We start from the raw sequence: 17,571 nt of genomic DNA, 5'->3' as shown, positions 1-17,571 counted from the left end.
ACTTACATGAAAGAAGGAGGTGGTGGGTGTGAAGTAATGAGAAGGTGCAACTATTTTTTCTTAAATTTTCAGTTTCCAGATTCATGTTTACACTTTTCTAAGCAAGGGGTGGAAGGAAAAAACAAGCATTTGTTTTAATCTCATGCCTATGGCTCTGACATGTGACTTTCTAGTGTAAACTACTAGACTCTGAACAAAAGTGATAATATTTAAAATATATGCTAAAAATTTAAAAATAATATTTAAAGTTTTTAGAGGAATCTAATGGTCTAGAAAGTATGAATGTTAATTTGCGACCACAGTGTCAGCTGCTGTTTCATATTTTCAATTTTATCAGCTTCTCATTGTTGTTATCTGCATAAAGACCACCATCATCAAGACCATACAGTCCAGCTTTTTAGACCCAATAATGCATATAGGTTGTCTGGATAAAGAACAAAAGCTTCACAGCAAATGGCATCCGCTGTGCTTGCTTTTTGCTAAATTTAGACCTCTACTGTACAACTCTGTCCTCTCTTGAAAAGCACAGCTTTAAGATGAGTCAGGCAGTAAATCTCTTGAGTGTAAGTAATTACTCTCAACTGTGCAGCAGGTTGTTTGAGGTATCAGAGAGCATGCCGGAGGGCCATGGGGATTTAAGTATTTCAAGAATGATCAGCCCTCCCCTCTAGTGAAGTTACCTGGATTGCTATTAAACTGCTAGGGGTTTACAGACAACTTGTCATTTTTCTCAAATCCGTAGCTTGTTCACATATAGGTGCATTAGACAGCTACCCCACCAGACTAACCGTGAACATTTAAAACCCTTGTGGCTGTATTTATTTGTATCATTCTGCTTCAAAGGAATGGTATTCAGTGTAGGCTTCCTTTATCTTTGCTGTTGCAGTGAAAGGAAAGGACGGCTGCACTCTCTTCCTTAAAGACTTGTAATCATATTTATCATCAGAATTGTGTTTAAGAAGCTCTCATCTAGAGGCTGGTGGAGTACATGGGGGGCTCCCCTTAAGCTGGGGACATTGACTACATCTTGAAAAGTGCTCAAATTCTGGCAGGATCAGGTTTCAAAAAAACATCAAAGGAAAGCATTTCAAAAGAAGTGCTAATGCAAAATGTCTGCTGTTCTGCATCATGTCAATGGCTGATTTATATTTTAATTTGAAATGTAATCAGTCAGCTCTGTTTGGTGGGGTAAGTTTTTCTTGATAGCAATTCAGTTGTAATTAACTCTGATTTCTTGTATCAGTAATGAAGACTCTTATTTATATTTTCTTTCAAGACCTTCTTGCTTATTTTTCCTTGTTTTGTTTTATCTCTGTCATGCTGCCTTCTCTCCTGGACTCCTTTTGGTTGTTAGATGCCATTTGAAACACCCAGTTTTGCTGGGTCAAAGAAATGATGCAGATTTCCTTTCAGAGTCAGAGCTGGAGCATCAGTAAGAGCTAGGTTTGGCAGCTCTTCTGGTCTCTAGTAACCTGGGATTTGATGAGCTCCTGAGTACTTGTTTGGTAGAAAAATGAAAGCTCTGAGGTTAAGATGCCTGCAGACTGGCCTCATGCTTCATATGAAAATATAGTCATGAAGGAATATATATTGAATATATATATGAATATAGATTGGAGTTTTCAAAACTTTCTATACTCAATGGTCAAAAGAAACACATTGTTACTGAGGTTTAGTTCTTACTAACCTTCACATTATCCCATCCTAATATCTCGCATATAGCTGTTCCCATGATCCTGTTGTTGAGAAACCTTTTGTTGACTTTGTTTCACGTGAGGGGGCGATGGAATCTGGTTCATAAATCATATCAAAGAGTTGCTTTATGAGATTGTGTTGCAATCAGTGAATTGTCCTCCCCTCAACTCCCAGAAATCTGCTTTAATGCTACTTACAGTCTTCAAGGTGTGCCTTTAGGATGGCTTAGTAGTTACAATATTCTCCTGTGCAGTGGAACAACTGAGTTTGAAAGCCTTCCTGAGGATTTAGAACAGGGACTCAGACACATCTCCAAAATCCAGGTAGGTGCTCCAGTAACAAGGCTACTTCATGGTAGTTCTTCTGATCTGATGTCTGTTTTTATTTTTGTTTTCTTAAAAACATATGAAAGGTTGCTTTTGTGCAGGTGTGGAACAACATCAAAAAATAGCTTCTTTAATGAAACTGAATTGTTTTTATCAGCTCCATATGACAGACCTATGAAGCAATGTAGGACATTTTCAAAGAAAAAAAAAAGATACTAATGTTATTAATGAAATCTGAAAATAGAGCAAATGCATCACTAACAACCAGAAGGAAACTTCCTTAACAGGCCTGTTTTTCCAGAAATTGTTTCCTTAAGAGAAAAGCCCGTCTTGGCAGTTTCCCTGTTTTCCTCTTGGTTATTTTTCTTGTTCAGTCTGATCTGAGAGCTTCTCAGTAAAAGAGCATTTGTATGACTGGCTGAAGACTTGAAATGATTTTGGATGTGCTGGGTTACGCTGTTCTGCCCACAGTGACAGTAATCTTTAACTGGAAAATGCTGAGACTGTTGGCTCTACAAAATCTTGGAATGAGTGGGAGCAGTTATTCCATTGACCTCCACTCCATGCTTCGTTCTCTTCAGTCGAGTGAAGCACTGACGATCTGTCAGGAAGTAAATGTCAAAGGCAAAAATAGCGGGTGCTTCTGTCATGGTCAGAACCAGCGTGGAAAGAAGCATTCCAGGCACCCCCAGTTCTTCTGTGAGTAGTGGTTTCCTTGGATATTGCATGTGTCAATCTGTTGTGGCTGTCTGCCTACAGATGTGTCTGTATGATGCTGTACTTTAAGATTTTGTTAAATTTAGGGTTGGAAGCATATAAAATGGAAAGAGCTTAGGGCTGTAGTACAGGAAAAGAAACTGACCAAGAACTCCTGAAGTCACGCGCTTGCATCTGACCTCCATAGCTTTTGTTTCACTGGTGTCAGTTACTGCTGAAGGGAAAATGCATTTTTCTGATGTGTATGTTCATGCAATGAAAAAGGCTTTCTTCTGGTTTGATGTTGCCATTCAGGACATCTTAGACAGCTGTAATTATGTACAATTGCAAGTAAATTGCTGAGAAAAGTTTAAAGTCAGAACTGGCTTTGAGGAAAGCATTCAGTAAAATTGTGACTTTGCTTTGAAGTTTTGCAGGTTCTCAGCTACCATCTTGATGTTGTGACTGGCAGTCTGACAGTGCATCATCTAAACAAAATCTAAACAAAATGGTGCTACAGAGGAGCCAGGTATCTGAATGCTACAACGTGAAAATGTAAATCAGTTCCTTACTCATATTGCAGACTTTTTCTACCAAGGACCTGAGCTTCACTTGGCAAATATTGACATGATGATTAGTTGCAATACAGTTTTTGTCAAGACTCCCCAAATATGCAGCTTTAACACTGGCAGTTCATTTTTGGTTTTGTCCTCTGTTAGTCCTCCCAACAGTAAATGCAGCACAGTGTACGTATGGAATTTATGTGCTGTGAAAACGCGAGGTCTGCCAAGACCTGCTGAATGTTAAACCTGATTTGGACTCTGATTCTGTTTGTATTTGTAGGCAAGTTTTACCTCTGCTACCATAGTTTCCTTATGTATAAAACAATAGTACTTGTCTCCCTGTGCTAATACAAGGATTGACAAACGCGTTCCAGTACTGAAGGGTTATGAAGATGCACAAGAAAAGTTTTTGTTTTATCTGAATCTTGGAATGCAAGCACTTCCTGTTTGAGAAAAATAGGTGCATTTTTTTCATCCTTCCTATCTTCCTTGAATTGGTATTTTGGAAATTAAAAGACAAAATGCAAGTTACTCTGGACTAATAATTGAAAGAAAACTTTGTTAGAAATGGAATTCTCATATTGGCTGAAGAAATAAGAACTCTGCTTCCTTAGGCCATATTGAAAGTCTTAAATTTATAGTATTATAATCTAAGAAATTCAGAATTAGCAAATGTATTGCCAGGCCTCATTTACTTGATGAGAAATTTCATGTTGGTGATAAAACAGAAAAAGTGGATGGATTTTGACTTCATCAGACATGAGAATCCATCTTTTGCATCTCAGCCATTAGGCTAGCAACTTGAAAGATTGTTGGAGGAACCAACTACAAGTCCAATATCCACAGCTTATGAAAGTTTTTAGTCTTGTCTGTGTGTGTGTGTCTTGTGCGTACACTAGCAATTCACTAGAGCCATTGGCTTAACCTGTTTACTTCTCCAAAATGAACTTTACATGTAAACAGCAATTTTATGCGTTTGCTTGTTATAACGGAAAACTTTTAAAAGTACCAAACCTTGAAGGAATACCGTCATCTGGGATAATAAGTAGGAGTTGTAATACTTCCTACAGTGCGTAATGTTAGGTCTATGTGTGCATCTAATCTTCGTGAAGAAGAAAGCACAACATGAAAGGAGAGGCTGTACTTTGTGCTTTTATTTTAGCAATGACCACAAAGTGTGCCTGTGTCCAATTCTGCAGCACATCTTAGCAAAATTCATGAGTCTTCTGTAGGGGAAAATATAGGCTTGATTCTGGCTTTGAAATGGGAGCAGGCTTGCATAATAGTGATTCTTTAGAATTAATCTTGAGTGCTACCACCATTGTGGTAAATAACTGTCTTTGCCTTTTGAACAGTTAGTGGTTCCTCAGATTTAAAAAAAAAATGCAAGACTAAAATGGATGAAGTTCTTTCTGGAGCCACTGAACAGTGATGAAAACTGTTCCCAAACTAGGCCTATGACTTAGAGGTTACAAGAATAATCTCTCCTTCTAGTCCTGTTGGACTCTGCATGGTGTCTCCAGATGAAGTGGTCTGATTAGTTGGGTTTTAGTGCTAATTTTATGAAGAGAAGAATGAAAAATACTGCTACCTTGGAGTTGCAGGACAGTAAGTGTTGTTGGTGAAGGTTCAGTCAAAGACTAAGCTCTGGAAGAGCCAGAAAAATCTGTTGATCTTTACTTTAGATGATGAAAAGTAATGCCAGCAAAGCAGGCAATCTTAGTTTAAGGCATTTTTGACTCTAGTCACATGTGGTATTTCATCAGACAAAATTAAAGATGGTGTCCTGTCTACTCTGAGCTGTTTGGTGGAGATCTGCTTCCAAAACATCTCTTCAAAAGTTGTTCTATCTTTTGAAGTTTTTGCTTCCTGAGAGGTTTCAGACTCTTACTGGACCATGTTTGATCTAGTACACCCCTCAATCTAGAAGCCAAGTTAAAGTCATCCATTAACTGTAAAGACAGCTGTCGGTTAACAGAGATGCTGTAACTGTGTGTCTTTGCTTCCAGATCTGTTGCCTGACATAGGTCTGTAGTGCTAAAACAACTTAATGTCACTTGTAAAGTGCTGTGAAGAAAAATTTTTAAAATTTTGAGTTTACAATTCTTTACCATGCTTTTTCATTATTTATTTATTTAACTAATCAAGGTGGTGGAAGGGTGCCCTTCTCCAGAGAGGGCTGCCACAGTCCCTTTGAGTTCACCAGTGATGCATCATCTGGGAACTTGGCCTTTTATTGCCAAAGGCTCGGCATAGTGTGCCTGGGCTGCTGTCCTGTCCAGCACCTGACCAAGTCGCTGACCTTGTCGTGTTTCGCAGGGAGTGTGACCTTCTGGATTGCCAGCTGTACCTCTTTCCAATTTCAGGATAATGTGAATGTGTCGTCTCATTTTGTCTTGCTGGCTGTGTGTTAACATGCTTAGTTTGTGAAGTCAGAACAGGCTGTGCTTTCGTATCTCTTCTTTACACTTTCCTTCATTCACAAATGCAATCCTAAAAACCTAAGCAATTTCTATAACTTTGGTTTTTTTTAAATGTGCAGCCTTTTGAACTGCTTGTGACACTGTAATGAGTGTCACCTTTAGCATTATAAAATAGTAGTAAATCATTTTGGTTTTGAAGTCAGCTTTGCTCTCAGGATGTTTTTCTGTGAACATATAATCGCATGTGAATACCATTTAAACAGCATTTTCAAAAGTTTCTTGACAAAAATCTCACACAATAGTTTTCATGTATTTTCTAGTTTAACTATAATGATAAATGATTTTTTTCTTCTGTTGGCGTGCTTGAGCAGTTATCACCATTAAAGTAGCACACAATCTTACAATACTGTGATTCTGTACAGTTTTTTAACACTAATTATTAGCTGGTTCCACTAGTAGTTTTCCTGTTTTTTTTCCCTTCACAAAGAAAATGAAACTAGAGGGTTTTTTCCTTTCATTGAGTTCTGCTGCACTCAAGCAGCTGCCTTTCCTGATGCTGATAGAAGGTTGCTATAAAGAAGTAGAGCATTAAGCAAATCCAGGATGGATTAGTCAGTGAATTAAATGCTAGAAGCATTATATTATCATCTACTTAAAAAACAGATTGCTATTTCAGAACTTGAGTCAAACAGGAATAGCTTATAAATTCTGCTGCACTGACGTGATTGTGCCTCCATTCTCACTTTCACTTCTGTATTCTTTTTTACAGTTTTCCTGCAGATTTCTTCAGGGAGAAAACAGAAAAGGTAAGGAATTTGGAATACCTTACCTTTTGATTTTTGGATATTCCTGGGGTTTGGGGTCATGTGATGTGAGCAGGGGTTCTGAAAGTATAGATTTCAAGTAAGTGCTTGCATGGGAGGAAATGGATGTTTGTAGGGAAGGAGAGAATGAAATATGGCTTAAAGATGTTCAAAAATTATCTTATACTCTACTTTTGCATATCTTGTCTTTTTGCTTTATCAGTGAACCTATACTTTCTAAAACCAAGGATGTAATTTGTGTCTGTATAATACCATAAAGTTAGATTTATTCCTAACTTTCATTCTTGAAAGATTGTCAAAATCTGGTCCCGAAAGTTGAAAGTTGGATGTCTTATTTTGTTAAATGTTAATGAGTATCATCTGTCTTAGCTTTTGAGATATTTTATAGTCATCCATGTGGTAAATTTTACAGTATTTTGTATGGTCGTTCAAAAGCCACATGATATATATTTAGCAGTTCCAAAAATCTTTGGAACAACAGTTCCTTTTCCAGTGGATTTAATTAGAAAATTTAAATGGAAAGAACTGTTTTCCTAATGCTGCTGGGTATCAGATTTGCTTTACTCTTTCTTAAGGAAGTAACTTTGTACAAGTCTTCAGTTTGACAATAGTAATTATAATCTGTGTTCTAAAGCCAGATACACAACTAATCTCTGGAGCGAATAATGAAATATAGCCAAGCTTATTAATGTGACTGTTGTCTCATTCAAGTCAGGAAAGCTTTTGCTGTTCAAATGTGATATGCAAAGCAGGATGGTTCTTGGGATTTGGGATACAGAAACTTCTGGTATTACTCTGATTTCCAGCAGATCAGCGATGGGCTGTGCATTGCTTGGACCTCTGAGCGTTCCTCTTCGGCGTTTTCCCTGTCAGAGGGGTATTGGGCTGCCAGCGTTTGAGGGCAAGCACAGACTCCGTGCTGATCTCTGCAGCAGGACAAGAGTAGCCTGAGTATGTGTTAGGGTACAGGCTCTTCTGCGCACACCGCTTTATTTGCTTATGTTGCTTTGAGCAAAAATATAATTTTTCAGGCTCAAAAACCAGACAAGCTTAAAAACAAAGTTTATTTTAGTGGGATATATGTCTTTTCAGCTGCAACACTGAAAGCCAGGTTGAAAAAGGGAACTCTCGATTTGTGTTAGATCGTGCCTGGCTTAGTATCCCTTGCTTAGCTGAGGGAACTGTTCACTCAGCAGTAGGATGTCTTGAATGTTGCTCATTGTAATGAAACTGTTTCCCTAGATCCTGGTTTCAAAAAACCTATCCCATATATCTTTTCAAATACCTTCCTGGGAAATAATAACAACTGCTTATCTTCTGCCCAGATTCATTTAAAATTTACTAAATGAATACTTAATCTTTTATTACTCAGTACTTTTGAGGAGGGCATATATACTGATGCAACTAGATTTGATTACCTTAAAATAGGTTTATTTGTTGTCTGATCAGACTTGATTAACCCAACTATAGGAAAAGTTTTCTTTTTAGATTTTGAAATCATTCCTGAGAATTGTTTTGGGACTGCTTATTAATGAGATCCATTACAGGTTTTGTCTTTCTTGATGTTTTAGGGTGATAAATAGACCTTTTTAAATTCCTGTTTTTTCTTTTTTCCCCTAAGGCTGAGTTGATTATACAACACAAAACAGAGTTATTTGTAGTTGGTAGAGCCCCTCTAATAAGTAAGTGGGGAATAGTGAAGGAAAACTATGATATACAATACAACATAGAACATTCTATGTATCCTTTATCTGGAAAAAACATATTCTGTATTTCTCTTTACTGTACATCACTGCAGTAAAATTTTATTTCAGACCATCTGCTTATGAATGCATATCTGCTTAAATATACAGTAATTTCCTGGAATAACTAAAGACTGACTTCCTTAGTGATCTGAATAGGGACTCAAAGAATTCTCTACTTCTTTTACTATAGCATTCTTTTTCCAGAGAGTTTGTTTCACTGAAAGCCTATGAGTCAAATTCATTTCTAGTGAAGTAATTGAATTAGATGTAAATTTTGTCCTATTATTTAAAAGGCTAATAAAGATTTTTATGGTATCTCCGTTCCCTTAGAATACATGTTTAATGGGAGCTATTTTTATCTTGGAAGAATAACTCCATGGCAAATCGACCAATTTGCGTTATACCCCAGGGAAGGAAATAAAAGAGACTGGCCAGGTTAAAGTTTGGGGATAGTAAATTTTATTTCAAAACACAGTAAAATTTCAAATTAATTCCTACCATGTATTTCAAAGACCTGGAAAATCAATGGGTTCTGCTAATAAATGCTTTCTTTTGTCTGTTTTTAATGTGAGTTTCTGAGCAATTCAAAGGGTAATTAATTCTGTCTCTAGCTATTTTATCATGCAATGTTGCAAAAGGATAGAAGGCATCTTTTTTTGTTCATATTTTTAGTTTCTACTTCACAGGCCTTAATATACTAGCATAGTATAGTTTGTATTATGTTGACTGATGTGCATTTATTTTCTCTTTAATAATCCCCATGCTGTTTGTGGACTGTGGATCTGATGTTAGATTCGACTAGCTGGGCCATGCCCAATTTGTGGAGTTAGTGCAACTGGGACTTGGGGGTTACATCTCAGCACAGCAGTCTCTGTGCCACCAGTCTTCCTTGTTGCTCTTGTTCAAGAGCTTAGTCCAGCCCGTCAGTAGATCATACGTGGGAGAGTGGAAAGGTGAGTCTGTGCTATCAGTATTTAATGAACTGCCTGTCAGCAGCCCAGCAGGACTGTAAGCTGCAGCTGTGGTGCAGTCGCTGGTACAGATACTGCCTTGTGGATGAGCACCCTTATGCAGTCCCAGCCTAATGCTCTGCCTGTTAAGTGACTCTCTGTGAGCAAACTGGTAGGACTCCCTGGACATATGACTATCTATTAAAGAACACGAAGAAATCTTTTAGGGGTGGATCACAGATTATGGCACCTCTGTGAGGGGTTTTCTTCTGTTTCTTCTGCCTGTTCTTGGAGAGAAGGAAGTTGGACTAAATAGATGTAGGAGCTTGTATGGATCTAGAATCTACCACCAGTGTGATTTGTGCTGAGTGGGGTCCACCCATGAATGCGGGATTAATCCAAAATATGCAGATGTCGGTCTTTCTGGTGAGTTTGGAGGCACTTGATCAGGTTTCACCTGCAGTGCAGAGGAATAGCATGAGATGTGGGTAATGGGGAGAATGGGGGACGTTCCTCTGGTGGAGAGAGACTGCAGAGGTTGCGGGGGCCTCTGCACATATTTCTGACTGCCGGAGTGCTCATAAGAGTATGGGAGTAGATGGGTTATGAAGCAATTGTATAGCAATAAATGCTTATGTCAGTCTTAAACTGACTTATTTTACAAAATGAAACCTCACAGAAATTGAGAAAAGATACTTCTGTTCCTCTTTCATTTGCACAATTTTTCCTTTTTCTCAATAGGAAATAAAACTAGGATCATCTCTTCAGCTGTTCTTCTTTAGCAAAATAGTGACTGCAGTGGTTTGATAGAGACTGCCTTAAAAGGGTGGCCACACCAGCCTTGGTAGGGCTGATAACCCCTGTGAGAGAGGCTTGCACACTCTAATCTTTTCACAGCAATGCTCATTTCAAATGCTGTGGATCAAATATCTGTCGTGTAGTTACGAAGTCCAGGCTGGTATTGCTGATACATTTGGTCCCGCTTTTACCTGAAATAGTAGTGGTGATAGGAGCAACAACATTCAGTTCTTTAGAATGGTAAGCAGAATGAAAAACTGTATGTTTGCTAAAAAATACAATTTTATTGCATCATTTGTGATTTTAGTTTCCTCCTTCTTTTTGATATTGCTAAAAAAATAAACATCCATAGAAACAGATTTAAAAGTTGTAGAAGACCTGAATTTCCTAGTCAATCCATGTGCAGAAGACAGTTTTGTTTAGGGAGGAATTCTGCAGGATTTGCATATGCAGAAAATCTGAATTGAGCATGGCTTCAGCTGATGATCTGGATGTTATAAATCACCCAGGCATACATTGTGAGTGGTCAGGGTTTTCCCCAGCCAAGATAGGGTCCTGGGAATATACATTCTCTTGTAATGTTTTTTTTTGTTTGTTTGCCTTGCAACGGCTAAAGGGAATATTCTTGTGTGTATTTTCTCTACACACTTCTCTGACCTGATCAGCGTGGGGGGAAGCTAACTTAAAAAAATGAAATGAAGGCCTGAACCCACACTCTCCAAATTAATGACATAATTCCTGCCAGATTCACTGGAATTTGGATCTAACCAAAATACTTTCTGACAAGCAGCTTGGATGTTTATTGGTATCTTTTGGAAGATTCAACATCTGCAGAACAAGTACCCTGTGCTGTTAAAATTTTTATGGCACAGAAGTCCTTCTCGGAAAAATGTGTATCTCTGCGTTTTTCACCATTCATTTTAAGAGCAAATAGGTAAAACTGACAGAGTAGGTGTGTTTGAAAAATCATGTAATATTTCTCTTGGTGGTGTCTTTGTAGTTTTCATAGCAGAAGAGTTAACATTTAAAAACCAAAGCTCTGAAAATTACTATTAGGTAGGGAAATTCAGTTGCATGTGGGGTTCATTCATCCCTGTGCAGATGTTGCCGGAGCAGCAGTTTTGAATGTTTGCATATCCACTGTTGAGCTGCTGTCTTTAGGCATATAGCAGGGTACACTGTGTTGGGGAGGTGAATAAATGAATGAGATTTCTAGACCCCATGTGCCACATATGACTTTAGATAGCTTGGACAAAGCCTCATGTGCTGAGCCACTGCTGAAGTATGCGTCCCAGTGACTTATTTAAAGCCTTTCTTGCCATCAGTTAGTTACTCTGATATCTGCTCCAGAGAGGTCACATGCCCTGACATGAGCAGCGTAATCAGCTGGAGATGAGGCTCCCTGGTCTGACTTCAGTTATGTGAGACAGATAATGGTATCTAGTGTATTACTGCTGTTTTATACAGTTGACATTTTTGTTTGGTAGCTGGACTGACTTTTCTTCATGTGCTTATATATCCTTAAGATGCTACTTCCTAAATGGGGAAAGCTTTGAATTTGACATTTTGAATGAGTTGGGTGGCCTGGGGTGGCAGAAGAGGTCTGGTTCATCTCCACTGGTCGCTGGACAGAATCAGTACTGGAAGCTAGCAAGCTCTCCGCACCCTGCAAACGTCTTGGGGTTGACAGGAAAGGAATGTCCCTCTGAGTCATGGCAGAGCTCTGCAGCAGCCCTCCAGCTGCTCCTGCAACATCAGAACGAGCCTGCAAGCTCCCTTCGTGGGCAGGATTGTTAATACCTATTGCCAAAAGTCTGCCTCCCACATCAGTCCTCAGTATTCACTGCCTGTTGCACTGAGTTTGCTAATGACTCTTCTTGTGTGTGAATTAGATTAAGCGCTGTAACACGATGGATGGAATTTCTCTTTCCTATCAAATCAAGATGATGTAATTATTTCAGCTACTGAAAATCAAGATGAATTTTGCAGACTGCTTTAACTCAGATCATGCCAAAAAACTTCCAAGGTTAAGAGGCGGGGGAATCACTGAAGCACTGTTAACTGTTCATGAGATCATGCAAAACACATTGCAAAGTCAACTATTGTTCTTTGATAATATTTTGCAAAATTGTGTGCTAGTAGGTGAAAAAAAAATCCAAAATCTTAATTATGTTTGCTTAGTTCTTTAGCAGTCTGTTTCTCCGCATTGAAGTGATGCAGCAAATAGATCAGAGCAAAATTTCTTTCCAGTTCTGAAACATATTTGCACTTATCCTGGATGAAATTCATTCCACTTGCAGAGAGCCAAAACCAGATGCATTTACCCATTAAAACCACAAATGGGCCTTTCAGGACATGCCGGCTTTGTAGCAGTTCTCTGTGCGCGATGAATCCCTGCATTCACAGCAGCAGTGTTTCAGCAGGGCAAATTCGCCCAGCCTGAGCGCTGAGCTGTAAGTCGGACGCGTTACCCACTGCTGCTTGCCGTTGTGTGACTGATGCTGGGGGGTGCTGCAGGGGATGTTTGTTGAACAGCCCGTGGCAGTGGGTGCAGAAGGTACTGATGTTGTGACCTGTGGATTTTAAGCATGAGGCTACTCTGTACCTTGGAGCTCAGGAATTTTAGGTGCAGCCTCTTTTTCGTTCCCTGTTTCTGGACTCTGGAGCAGAGAAAGAACTTGTCCAGTGCAGTAACAGTGCTGGGACCAGGAAGCCAAAATGCAGGTTTGTCGGTCGAGTGGCCTGCACGGGGGCAGGAAGGACAAGGCCCTGAGAGGCTGTGGGTTTCAAGCTAGTTTTTGCATGGAAGCCATTGAAAGGTGTTTGTGCCCTGTGTCATCAAATAACATGCAGTAGGAAAAATAATAAAGTCCATGATCTGTCATTATTTTGTCAGTGTTCCTGTTCACTCTGTTGTCTCAAAGGTGCTGTTGTGTCCGTGGTGTGTATGTCCAGGATGTGCACAGGAGACAAGAGATTGCTTTGATTTTGTAGCAGTGGATGGGCTGGCACAGGTTTGCCACAGTGGCTTTGGAGTTACCTTGTGTAAACAGGTTGTTGTGTGCCAGCACTGGGAAGCTCTTGGAGGAGGTCGAGGTGACTACTCTCTAGGTACCGTGTCCGACTGTTGGAAGAGCTGCTTAAAAGTTAATGGTATAGTGTGACCTGTACATAGTTGCTTATATGTTGGTGCCTTCGTGTCTTGTTGCAATCTAAACCACATTAAATGAGGTAATGAAAGGAGTGAGTTCTGTAACTCACTGTAACGTACATTATAGTCATTGTCTTATATCAGTGTTGTGGCTTATATGTTGTATTAAACAAACAGGCTTTCATTTAAGTGGAAAAGTAAATAGAGTTTATGTGCATTCTGCTATAAAGGGGCTGCCTTCTCTTTCATCAACCTAATCACATCTTATCTGCATCTGGTACAATACCTGTGGGGGTGTACTTTCATGTTTTTAAAAGTGTATGCAGTGTTGTTTTAAATTCCCCTAGCCAGATCTGCTGTGTATGTTAATCTTACATGTGTGGAAAATCAAAGGTATTTATAATGTTGTTATTTATAAGGTAAATTATGTTGATCATGTCTGGGTTTGATCAAACAATAATTAGCAGAGTGATAACTTTGTGCTACGCTAGGAAGCAGTAATAATTCTGGGATGTAGTTTGTGGCGTGTGGACCTGGGCAGAAGGAACTAGTTACTTCTGGAAGCTCTTGCAGTTGTTGCTGAGCTCTGCTAACATTTCCTACTGTGTGAGTTGGGAATGTAAAGAAATCTGAATTCGATCTGTAGCTGTGCTGTATTGTGTGGTTTGAATTTTTTTTAACTACTCGTGAAGTTCTGAAGTATTTACGTTACATAGTCACTCTGCTTTCTGGCATTTGCAGAAATAACACTGCAAATGCTTTTTATTCAAATCAAAAAAATGCGCTCAGGAAAAACATTGATTTCCTTTGGCCACAACAGCCATGCACTGAACCAATATTACTTGAGCAAAAGTACTGAATTGGAGCTATTCCTTTCCCTGTATAAATGAGCACGCTGTGTGCCTGCACAGGAGAGCTCTTGTGGGGGGGTGCTTGCTCGCAGACACAGGTCTGGGGGACTCTGCTGCGCTCTCATCTTTTATAAAAGGGAGGCCTTCTAAACATACAAATATGCTAGAGTGTTCATATTTTCTTGCAAGAACTGAACTTTCAAAGCTATAGAGAAAAAGAAAGATTAGTATTTTCTTACTAATTGCTTTAAAAAAAAAAAAAAGCTCTCTGCTACTTTGAATTCAGTTCAGTTCCACAGTTGGCTCACAGTAAACATACTGCACTATGAAAGAGCCGAGCCGTCCTTCAGGAGCAATCAAACAGATCAAGCTAATCCCCTCCCTAAGGAAATACTTCCAAAATCCCGGGCTCCTCAAACTAGACAACAGAGGGGCTGGAAAGGGGGCTCTGGTGAATTTATTGCAACATCCAATGGCGTGCTCATTAAAAACTTTGAGGAGCTGTAGAGTAAGATGCTATCCTGTGTGAGTTCTTTCACATTCCTTGGAATAGGAACTGCTCCAGTTTCAGGGAGGAAAAAAAAAACCAACAGTATACTTAAAGAGAGGCTGCATAAAAGTGACCTGATCTGCGAAGCACAGTGCTTTTAGGGCTCCCTGTTCTAGCTGATTCTAGATTTCCAAGTGTTCGATTCAAAGCTCCTTAACATCAGGTCACTTTTATTTACCTGCCAAGATGGGAATCTAGGAAACAAAGTTTGTATATCCCGTGGCCTTTCCTTTGGTTTTTTGCTTTTCCCATTCATTTTAAATTTCCTCAAATCTGTGATCTAGGGCTTAAGCTGAGCCTTCAGCTAAAGGCTGAGGGTATTTAGCGCTGCTTAGAATAGGACCAGGACATCAGTACCTGGAAATATTTGAATAACAAGGTCAAATGAGAGCAACGCTGGCTTAGGACATATCTTAAGCTTAATATAGTTGTTCGCTCTGTCTTGTGGTGTTTTTTTATAGTGTGTTTTTTATTTTTCTTTGTTACTGTTTTTTAAAATGATAAATAATTTGGGCAGTTATTATATTCTCCCAAGGTTTTTCAGATCACAAGTCAGCCAGACTGGAGACATACAAATTAAATCAAAATTTGCTTCATTGTATTTGGATGACTTCTGATTTTCCTAGTTTCTCTCTCCCTTCTCTCTTAGATTTATTGTTTCCTTTTATAAAAAGTGCCCTTTTGTATGGTATCGGGGTGCATTTTACTGGTTTAGGAAGGAACCTAGGCCATAAATAGAAGGTATATATTCTGCTGGCTCCAGGAGTACTGAAATAGCTCATCTTAAAAGACAGGGGAAGCCCAGCCAGTTGGCTAAATGCCAGGAGATTGCAGGGCTGACAATTAGTGGGAAGCCTGAAAGGGAGATTAATTATAGGCTGTGCTCTAAAAATGAGCCCGCTGGACTCCAGTACAAATCTGGCAGGAGGAAGTTGTGGAAGAGCCACGCGCCAAGGCCTTAATGCAGTTTTGCCTTTCTCTGAGCACCTCTGTCCCCACAAGGTCCTGGCATTTTCCTGTGATATTTCTGTCTCTGCGAGGCTGAACTTTGACATATGCCGTGTTAGCCGGCTTCTCTTTGCCCTTAGTGAATGTATTCAGGAGCAGATTACATAGGTCTGTGTGAAGAAAATCCTTCTTATGCAGGCAGCCCTTTCGTACAGCTAATTAATTGCCAAGGCCCAGATTACTCTTGCAGAAGATGGTCTTTAGTTGTGTGACTTCTCCCTATGTTAGTAACACACACGCACAAATTTGGTTTATTATTCCACTTAGGATTCTGAATAGAGTGACATTCATGATACTCAGCTATCCAGAGCATCAGTTTTGTTTTGCCGTTAGCAGTAGCGTTGTGTTTGTCCTGCAGGGCAAAAGGAGCTAATTGTACCTGCTGCCACTCTTGAGCAGTCAGGCCGCTGGGTTGGAATGCAGCTGTGAACTCTAGCTGTTCTTTGGTAAGGTGATAAGGATGTTATTGCCCATCAAAATATACTTAAATAATAGTTTGTAGCTTGTACATGGTACTTGACATTGCTCACAGAGTTTTCCAGGTCTTTCATATGGACAAACTCAGCTGCTGTGGTTTTCCTCAAAATTAAACAGCAGAACAGGATCAGAATTCAGACTTTCCAGTATTTCAGCCACTGTGGTATCCAGTGAACTAGTGGTTTCCAAAAGTCTTGGTCTCACAGGCTGTTGTCCCTGTAAAAATTGATTGCAATACACAGTCGTGGTTCAAATAACAAGTTTTTGTTATCTAAAACATGCCTGAAAATTGTGAAATTAAACTGTTTAAAAGATGGTTCTGAAACAACTATAGGCCCGAACTTAGGAATTCCTGCAAGAAACTGTCCTTTCCCCAAATGGAAAACAAATAGGGAATGTTAGCTTTAGTTTAGGTTAGTTTTCCTCCCACCTTTCTTGGTATCAAATAATGTCATTGGAGGGAACATTTGGTGCTAGGTGAGGTTGGCTTAATGGGAGAATCCCGCAGGCTGTTCTGTTTCCACTCAGTCTCTCCTCTAGTAACAATTTCAGGATTCGCCCAGTAGTTATTGCATACATACAGTATTTGTCAGGGTTTTGACTCTATTTAGATCCAGAGAATAAAATATGAATACTGTGTCTTAGAGCATTGTTTACAAAATTTTCCTCCGTATTCATTGATCGTTTCTGGTGATTTCACAATATTGTATGATCCATCCAAGATCTAGTTACTTTATTATTTTATATTTTTTCTGTCACTCACGAAAATAGCCTCTGATTCTGCAGCCATTTGACAAGTATCTGATATGTAACATTCAAACAGGAATAAAAAAAAGTAATGAGTTCAGATACTTCATGAAACAAGTATATTCTCACTCCATTCCGGTTACAGATGATTTCAGTCATGAGCAGCCTTGTAAATACAACTAATAAGAGGCAGTCCTTGCCTCAGAGAAGTAGCTAGGACAGGTGACGAATCCTCCCATATTCCGAATGGGAGGAGAGGTGAGGCTTTTTGCTTGGGACTGCTGCTTCAGCTGCCTGCCTGAAAGCTGGAAGCGGTGAGCTGTGCAGGCTCCCCCTCCCCAGGGAGAGCTGCCTGCGAGTCCAGGGCACGCAAAGGTAGAGGCAGCTTGCCAAAATCACTCACACGCGTTTCAGGACAAGGAGCTAAATGCAGCTTTCCACAGCTTCAGTGTGTTTCCTCAGCCTCGCTCTGCAGAGCTTCTTGTAAGAGCAGACCCACGCTCTTGTGCCACTCCAATTCCCATTTAATGAAATACGTTGCCAGCTTCCTTTCCATTGCCCTTCCACGGTGCCCTTGGCTTCCCCTCCTCTTCTTGCCAGTGCAGGAGACCTGGGGTTTAGGCAGCGCCTCCTGGCAGTATCTCAAGCCCTCTTCTCTTGTGGTACCTTAGGCGACGGTCTACCTTCCCTAAGCTCCAAGCGTCAAGTGGTCAGTCTGACTCCATCCCCCCGTGTCTGGTGAATCCGGAGGCAGGGAGGTGTCTCCC

At 39.8% G+C, this 17,571-nt stretch overlaps 1 protein-coding gene across 3 annotated transcripts in view; it reads left to right on the top strand.

Moving 5' to 3' along the window:
• NIM1K (NIM1 serine/threonine protein kinase) overlaps window positions 1–17,571 on the top strand; it is a 32,934-nt gene that overhangs the window by 5,424 nt on the left and 9,939 nt on the right. The window contains exons 1-3 of one of the 3 annotated variants that reach the window (XM_067316336.1): window positions 1,961–2,018; window positions 3,147–3,246; window positions 6,473–6,509. The gene's annotated coding sequence lies outside the window, so the exon portion shown is untranslated. Of the gene's footprint in view, window positions 1–1,960; window positions 2,019–3,146; window positions 3,247–6,472; window positions 6,510–10,233; window positions 10,261–17,571 lie in introns of those variants that run through there. The other 2 variants (XM_067316335.1, XM_067316337.1) reach the window with 2 other exon arrangements.

This window comes from Apteryx mantelli, chromosome Z, assembly GCF_036417845.1.
Source record: "Apteryx mantelli isolate bAptMan1 chromosome Z, bAptMan1.hap1, whole genome shotgun sequence".
In the NCBI taxonomy this organism is placed as follows: domain Eukaryota; kingdom Metazoa; phylum Chordata; class Aves; order Apterygiformes; family Apterygidae; genus Apteryx; species Apteryx mantelli.
This window is presented reverse-complemented; position numbering and strand designations above follow the sequence as displayed.